Source organism: Lygodium microphyllum, chromosome 25, assembly GCF_053477565.2.
Source record: "Lygodium microphyllum isolate KBCC chromosome 25, Lygodium_microphyllum_v1.1.10, whole genome shotgun sequence".
NCBI classification, from domain to species: domain Eukaryota; kingdom Viridiplantae; phylum Streptophyta; class Polypodiopsida; order Schizaeales; family Lygodiaceae; genus Lygodium; species Lygodium microphyllum.
The window spans coordinates 32,467,261-32,474,882 of NC_141159.1; the positions used below are offsets into that span (position 1 = coordinate 32,467,261).

The following is a 7,622-nucleotide window of genomic DNA, read 5'->3' on the forward strand; positions in this document are numbered from 1 at the left end:
ATGAACTTTATGAGAAACAGAAGCAGAGCCCTTGGTATGATAATCTCTGACGGCCAATTTGCGCTCTAAGGATCCTGGGACAACGAGCTCCGCCTCTGGGACCTCAATGCTGGCTCCACCACCCGCCGCTTTGTTGGCCACAGCATGGATGTCATCTCAGTTGCCTTCTCTGTTGACAACCGCCGGATTGTGTTTGCCTCTTGTGATCGCACCATTAAGCTCTGGAACACGCTTGGTGATTGCAAGTAAAACATCCAGGATGGGAAAAACGGGATCGAAAGAGAGACGTCTCTAGCAGGACAGAGAAACTCCTTTTTTCCATTAAGCTAAGAGTTGGAGGACGCACCAACACAAGGATTGTAGAGACACAAAGATTGAAATGCTTCTGCTTTGCTTCTATTAAATCCAGTTCCTTATCGATAAGAAGAATGAAATCTTCGTCTGCAATAGCTGCTAGTCCTATCGATAAGAGGAACAGCTTTATACCTTCACAGGCATGATCAAGGAGAATGGTTAAGCTTTAGTGGTTTTCAGATGATTTCTGTCTAAAAGCATGACAATTGCAACGATAAGATTAGTATAAGAATTCTTCTACACACCAATGCAAGCTGTGCCCAAATCTCATGGGACAGACTGGTTATACTGGTTATGTCAACAGTGTTACTGTCTCTCCTGATGGTTCACTCTGTGCTAGTGGTGGCAAGGATGGTGTAGCAATGCTGTGGGATCTTGCTGAGGGAAAGCAACTGTACTCACTTGATGCAGCTGACAGCCCTTGATTGATTCTTCCAACCTCCTGATACCTGTTTAAGAACAGGACTATACTGCTTTGTGATCCCATAAATTACTGATTTTTTTTTGTATTTGATAGAAACCTCTGAGAGCATCAGAAATCAAAAGTGTTGTACAACAGCTGGTTCTCTGCACTAAGGGACATGCTTGACTGGATTCTTAGTTAATGCCCATTATTCTGTTCAATGTAATTGTTATCATACACCTGAACGCAAAACAGTTTATGAGATACTTCAGATTTTTTTTTCTGAAAATGATCTTCATGTAACTCACTTGACAAGGAATATAGTGAACTTTGGCATAAAAAATTTGATTTCTTCTTGTTAGTCTCTTCACTTGTTGCAACTTGAACTCCGTGTTCAACAGCCCTTACACGAAATCTACGACATTTCTGGTGAACCCGACGTAAAAGTGCTGCATCACTTTTCAGCAAGATGGGAGACTCGCAAGAAGAGATGACAGATGATAATGTCATGAAGAACCTGTTTCAGTCATTTACCATGTATATGCAGCAGCAAGCTCATGCAAAACGTGACAGTGATGCTATGGATGCCTTGAAAGCTGTCCAACAAGAGATGAAGCAGTTTAATGGCCAGCAAGTGTCAACTTACCTACATTTGTATGAAGAAAAGATGAATTTTTTTGGGGTTTCTCAAGATGTTTGGAGCCGCTACTTCTTGCGAATCGTGGTGCGCGCTCTTGAAGGTCGAATTGCAGAAATTCAAGAGGCACATGCAGGTTGGGCTGAATTTTAAAAGGCATTAAAAGATGAATATTTCCTGGAGGATACAGGTCTTATGAATCGCAAGAATTTTTTAGCATGGGTTTCTATGCCTAATAAGGGACTTTCTGTTACCGCTCTTCTGCGAGAGTTTGAAAGCCGTTATGATCAGTTGGATGGGACTGAACAGCAAGCTTTGGAGATGCAGAAAGTGGAGTTATTTTTGCAAGCTGCAGATGCTGATTTACAGGAAAAGTTGGATGATCTTTTGGAAGATCAAGCTACTGATTCAGGTTTAAAGACTGAGTGGAGACGTGTCATTGATGCTGTGAATGCTCTTGTCAAGAAGCAGCGCAGGAGAGTCAGATTGCATCGAAATACAGGATCAGTTCCTGAGAAATCTTTGGAGACTTCTTCTTCTACCCCTGCTGCAACTTCTTTGCCTAAGCCTACTCCTCCTGTTGTGAATCCACCAGTTCCTGCTGCTCCAGTGCCCTTATCTGTAGATGATGTTATTAAAGGCTTGGCGGATTTGACGATTGAAGCAGTCAAAGCTGAAGTTGGTAAGTTAAAGGAGCAACTTATGTCAGTACCTGTTGTAGCACCTGCTCCAGTGACTGCTTTTCCAGCTGGTCAAAGAAAAGGGCGACCATGTATTTGGTGTGATAGTACAGAGCACCAACACTGCAGAGATTGTGATGCTTTTCAGGAAGCACGTAAGAAGAATGTAGTGTTCTGGGGACAAGATGGAAAGATATGGCTGACAGAGACTGGCGCTCCTCTTGACACGAACTTTGGTAAGGGAGGTATGAAGAAGCTTGTTGATGATATGGCTGCGCGATCAGCTTATGTGAGTGTTAGAGGAGATGCTTCAGCTTTTGGAGTCCAGCTTGAGCAGAAATCTGATGGAGACTCTGCTTTATGGTCCTCTGCCTTGGAGATAGCGAGAAGAGGGAAAGTTCAGGCATCTACTATGACTTGTGTGGGCTCTAGCATCCGAGGAGAAACATGATGGGATTCTCCTGTTGACAGGTATTCTATTTTTGCTTATATGGCTAAAACGCAGGGTTTAGATGCCATGGTTGAGGAAAAGAGAAGAAGAGATGAGGAGGGTCCTAGCTACTCCAAAAAGACTAGAGGGGGTGACTTTGTTTCACCACCTGTTACAGCTCCACCTATGTCAAATTCTCCAGCTCAAACAGGTTCTGATCAACCAATGGGAGACAAGCAGAAAGAAAAGAGGCAACCAAGAAAAGAGCCAGGATTCAAGCTCTTGTTAGACCTTGATATGCAAACGGACATGAGTAAGATTTTTCATGAAAGAATTTTGAATAGTGAAGTCACTTTTACTGTTGGAGAGGCTCTTGGGATTGCTAGAAGAGAAATACAGGATCAGATGCAAGATCTTTTGCGGAGGAAACGACATGCGATGGAAGGACCTGCTTTACAGGGATTGTGGCATGGAGCTCTTGGGGAAGAGCATGATGATGCAGTGATGGTTGAGAATGCTTCTGTTAATCCGCAATTGGAGAAAATAGTTCAGCCTATGCAGTATGAAGATGATGAGACCCCTATTCTCATTCCTCGCAGCCATTTTTCACGAAGTCATTGGGCTAGAGCAACCACTGAGACAGTGGTAAGGATTGGAGAGAAACAAATTCCCTTGATCGCTTTAGTTGATCATGGTTCTGAGATTAATCTTATTGCTCGAGGTGTTTATGAGAGTGGCAAGTGGCCTATGGATGCAGAGCATGGCTGGCGCATGAGAGCCGCAAATAATACTTCTGGTGATATGTATGCTGCTTGTCCGAGTATCAGAATTTCTATTGGTAATGTTGAAGAGGATTATCATTGCTTTGTTCAGGATTCATGCTCTTATCCGATTATTCTTGGACAGCCTTTCATTACAGAAGCAAGAATGGAAACAAAAATGATGGATGACGGGTCAGCTTATGCGCGGATACGCAGTAAAGATGGTATGCGAGTTGTTCAGTTTATGATTGTTGGGGTAAATCATCCGAGAAACAGGGACTCCTTACGTGAGGCACCACTACCTGCGAAGGAGTTGGATTTTCATTAGGTACCGCTGTCTTGCGAGACGCCAGTGGTACGGAGCGGAGAAAAGAGGAGATCTCGCCTCCTGGTAGCCAATCTTTCTCCAATAATTTTGTTGGTTTTTCTTCAGATAGTTCAGTGAGATATCAGAAAATTTCAGATTTGCCTAGAGCTGCCAGGCAGTACATTGGCCGTAAGGAGAAAGAGTTGAAGAATGCAGGTATTTTGCAAGCAGAAGAGCATGTAGATGGATTGTATGAAGGGATGTCTTATGCAGATACATTGTTTGAGATGAGAGCAATGCTGAAAACTGATGTATGCAAGGGTTCAAAGATCATACCTGTGCAAACCTTGGATATGTTTCAGGAAATTTCTAGTTTTATGCTGCAAACAGAGTTAGAGGCTGAGAAAACTCAGCAAACTGAATTTATGGCTGATCTTGATCAGCTAACAGAATTGCAGAGGGCTGAATCCATTCAGCCAACAGAGTTGAATGCAGAAAAATTTCTGCATACAGAGTTTCAGGATGCATCTATGCAGTCCATAGAGCCGAGGGCTGAATTCATTCAGCCAACAGAGTTGAATGCAGAAAAATTTCTGCATACAGAGTTTCAGGCTGCACCCATGCAGTCCATAGAGCTAAAGGCTGAAAATTTTCAGCCAACAGAGTTGAAAGATGCTGAAAATTTGCAGAAATTGCAGCAAAGAAAAGAGTGCTTGAATGATGCCAAGGTTGTCACAAAATATAAAACAGTTGATAAGAAGGTTAAGCCGGTTGCAGGCCCGCTTCCTTTTGATAGTGATGAACAGATTGAAAAAGCTATGAAGCAGCCTATGTTGAGGGACCCTGCAAATATTGGACATAAGTTTACTGCTGAAACTCTTGCAGAATTGAAGATTGGAAATGATGATTTTTTACTTCCAGTGGAAAAAGAATGTTTTAGAGAGATGCTTGGACGTCATGGTAAGGCATTTGCTTTCTTTCCACATGAAATTGGCTGCATTAGTCCCGAATTGGTTGCACCTATGGTCATCTTCACTGTTCCTCATGTACCATGGAATATACGTCCTATACCTGTGCCTAAAGCACACTTGCCAAAGCTGATAGAGTTGCTGAATGAAAAGATTAAAATGGGGATTTTGGAACCCTCTTCTGCACCCTACTCTAACAGGTGGTTTACTGTACCAAAGAAGAATGGTACTTTAAGATTTATTCAGGATATGCAGCCCGTGAACAAAGTGACAATCAGGAATGTGGGAACAGGTCCAGTTGTGGATGAATTTGCTGAGGCTTTTGCAGGACGAGCCATCTATTCTCTAGGTGACTTGTATTCAGGTTATGATCAGTTTCAGCTTGCCTTGGAAAGCAGGGATATTACTACTATGCGGACACCTATTGGTCTTGTGAGGATGTGTACCTTACCTCAAGGTGCCACAAACTCAGTTGCTCATATGATGAATGCTATGCATAGAGTTCTACGAGACTATATTCCACAGTATACCATGCCTTTTCTAGATGATGTGCCTATTAAGGGATGTGCAGAGGAAGAAAAGAATGAAAGTCTTGATTTGCGTGGATGTAGACAGTTTGTGGCTGACCACTTGATTGCTTGTGAGCAAATATTGACATGATTAGAGGAGGTAAATTTGACACTTTCAGGGCTGAAATCTATCTTTGGTGTTAATGAAGTCATCATAGTTGGGCATATGGTTGGATATTATGGCAGAAAGCCTTCTCCTGCAAAGGTGGATGCCATAAACAGGATTGCAGAGTATTGCCCGACTACTTCAGAGGTGCGGAGATTTGTGGGAGCTTGTGTATTTTACATGATTTGGATTCCTCATTTTGCTCATATAGCAGATGTTCTCTATCAGATGCTTCGAAAGGGGCAAAAATTTCATTGGGATGAGAAGCATTCAAAAGCCATGCGTAAGCTCAAGAAGCTGTTGCAATCGGCTCCTACTCTACGCAAGGCGGATTATCAGTGTGGACGGCCAATCATGTTGACAGTTGATACTAGCCCTATCGGCATAGGTTTGGCTGTTGGACAGGATGATGCTGATGGAAATAGATATGCTATCCGCTTTGGAGCTAAAGTTCTTAATGAGCGACAGAGGAGATATCCGCAGATCAAAAGAGAGTTGTGGGGAGTAGTCACTGCACTGAAGTGTGACAAAGGGTATTTTATTGGAGCTTCAGTTGTTGTGGAAACAGATTGTTTGCCTTTGCTTGGCATGATTACTAGTTGCTCGACTCCAAATATAGCGATGCTTCGGTGGATTGCCTATATCAAATCATTGAATCCAGAATTTCGACACATAGCAGGGAAAGATAATCCAGTTGCTGACATGCTATCTAGAGCGAGATATGAGGATGAGGAGTCAATGCTTGCAGAAGATGATGAGACAGAGTTTGCTGCTTCTATCCTTGTTCATGATTGTCATGTATCTACTGTTGAATTCTTTATTGAAGAACTTTATGTTGATGAGTGGCTGCAAATTGGACAGTATCTGAGTTCATTGACTCGAAGAGCTGATTGGACAGATGATGAATTCAAGAAAATCAGAAGGAAGGCTTATGGGTATTTCTTGAAAGATGGTTTTCTTTGGAAGCATCCAAGAAAGAGAGGAGGCTTGCCCTTGAGAGTAGTTTGTGATGTAGTGATGCAGATACAGATTATGCGAGAGTTTCATGAGAGCTCATGGGCTGGACATAGAGGTGTGTGGGCTACTTATGAGAAAATCAAAGAAAGATGCTGGTGGAAAGGGATGTATAAAGATGTTTCTCATTTTGTGGAGACTTGCAAGGACTGCCAACTTTACTCTTTAGTGCGACATCGTGATGAGTTGCATCCGACTTATCCACTATGTATGCATTATAAGTGGGTGGTAGACTTGGTTACTTTGCCAATGGGACTTTGGCAGATGAGATATCTTGTCTTGGCTAGGGAGGATCTTACAAACTATGTTGAAGGCAGACCGTTGCGGATGAAGACCACCACTACAGTATGTAAATTCTTGTTGGAAGAAATATTTTGCAGGTATGGATGTATAGGCAAGATTACAGCTGATCGTGGAGAGCTAGATGCAGATGAAGCTAGAGAATTCTTCTCATGGCTTGGGATTAAATTGGCTCTTACTACTACCTATAATCCAGAGGGAAATGGCAAAAGTGAAAGAGGACATCCGCCAATAGTTAAAGCATTAGCAAAAGCTTGTAGAGGTCGGATTGGAGATTGGCCGAGATTACTACCTTTTGCATTGTGGGCTGATCGCTCTACACATAGTGTGACTACTGGATACATGCCTGCGGAGTTGATGTATGGGCAAAAACCTGTCATGCCTACTGAAATTTGTGCTCTCACTTGGAGTGTTCTTCCGTGGCATGAGAATTTATCAAGGGAAGAGCTGTTAGCCCTTCGGATTCGTCAACTAGAGAGAAGGACAGAAGATGTGCAGCTAACAGTTGATCGTTTGAAGGCAGCCCGTCTCAGAAATAAGGACAGGTTTGATTTAAGGCATCGCTTGAGGCCTAGAGCCATAAAAGAAGGAGATTGGGTTCTAGTCTACGACAGTAGTCTAGAAAATCAGCATAGTAGCATGAGAAAAATGGTTCAAAGATGGTTTGGACCGTATGAAGTAAGGCAGGTTTTTGACAATGGTACCTATGAGCTGGCTGAATTAGATGGAATAGTACTGAGGGTGCCTATTGCTGGAAAACGAGTCAAGATTTTCAAGAGAAGAGAAGATGAAGAATATGCACTTGAAGCATTGACAGAAGAAGAGCAGGTAGAAGGAAGACAAGTAGAAGAGACAGAGAACATAGATGATGAAGCTGATGGAGAAACAGATCTACTAGAAACAGAAGATGGACTTGACCTGTTTGTGGAGTTGAATGATCCTGGATAGTTGGCACATCCGGAGGATGCGCAGGTTTAGAGGGGGTGGATGTCGTGTTGCTGCGCATCCGAGTCGTATACACCTCCATTTCTTTTGTTGTGCATTTGTGTTAATTTCTGCGTGTGATTCATTGTTTGTGTGATGCATTTTGATA

The 7,622-nt window shown here is 42.7% G+C and overlaps 1 pseudogene; it reads left to right on the top strand.

Annotated features, from left to right (window-relative positions):
- LOC148014053 (small ribosomal subunit protein RACK1 pseudogene) lies at positions 1-779 on the top strand (annotated as a pseudogene).
- The last annotated feature ends 6,843 nt before the right edge of the window (positions 780-7,622 follow it).